Source organism: Fukomys damarensis, unplaced genomic scaffold (genome assembly GCF_012274545.1).
Source record: "Fukomys damarensis isolate Sample0158 unplaced genomic scaffold, DMR_v1.0_HiC HiC_scaffold_33, whole genome shotgun sequence".
Lineage (NCBI taxonomy): Eukaryota > Metazoa > Chordata > Mammalia > Rodentia > Bathyergidae > Fukomys > Fukomys damarensis.
Genome location: NW_022900945.1, coordinates 40,404,861 through 40,405,841, shown reverse-complemented (window position 1 = coordinate 40,405,841; position 981 = coordinate 40,404,861).

Genomic DNA, 981 nt, shown 5'->3' with positions numbered 1-981 from the left:
AAAATCTTTTCATATCAAAAGTATATCTCTTTTACCCATAGCTTTTCTACTATCTTCTTCTGTCTCATTTACTATTAACCTTCTATAGCAAACTTCAGCTATTAAAATCTTAAAGTGTTCTTTTTTTTTTTCAAGATTGTTACATCTTAAAATTTGACTGGCTATCTATAGAACAGTATTAACCTTGAGTTTTTATCAACAAAGTATAAAAGACCAAGTTAACCCTATAATCGAAATTCAAAAATTTGCAATGCACAAGAAATGTTTAAAGCACGCCAATTAAACTTAATTTTAATTGAAACAAAGATACATTTATCAAATAGTTAAAATTTTCTAACTTGATTTTTGTTGTAAAAATCTCTTGATGTCTGCCAAAATACAATTGCAGTTTCTCTGGCTTGCAGTTTTTTGTTTTTTTTCCTTATATTTTTGTCTTTCAGAATTTTCCTACCTGATTTTAATCCATTAGAGATTTTCTCATTTTAGTTCTTTTAATCTGAGTGTAAGCCCTGTTTCATCTTTTTTTCTGAGTCCCATCATGCTTTCCCATTTGCATCCTCCAGTGCAGTAAGGTTAAACAACTTTGTTCTACCCTTACCTCCTTCATACCTTCTATCTTAGCAACTCAAGTGGAGGGGAGACAGCTCGACCTCCTCCAAAGGGGAAACGCTGGGGTTTGCCTGTAACGATGTCACATTTTCTGAGAGACAAGTTTACCACAGGAAAATGGCAGATTTAGCAAGCAGGTGTTTTACAAACAAAACTAAATAGTTCTTATTAGAAGCTGATTACCACAGAGCAGAAAGAAGCTTGAGTAGCTCCTAGAGCACAAGAGGCTCCACATTATCAGTTTTTAAGCATTTGGTTGCAGTTTTATCTTATAGTCCCCCACAAAATCTATATCAAAATTTTTAATTATGCACTTGAGAACAGTTGGTTTGGTATTAGCATTTCCCATAACTATTAGATATTCCCTTGTCC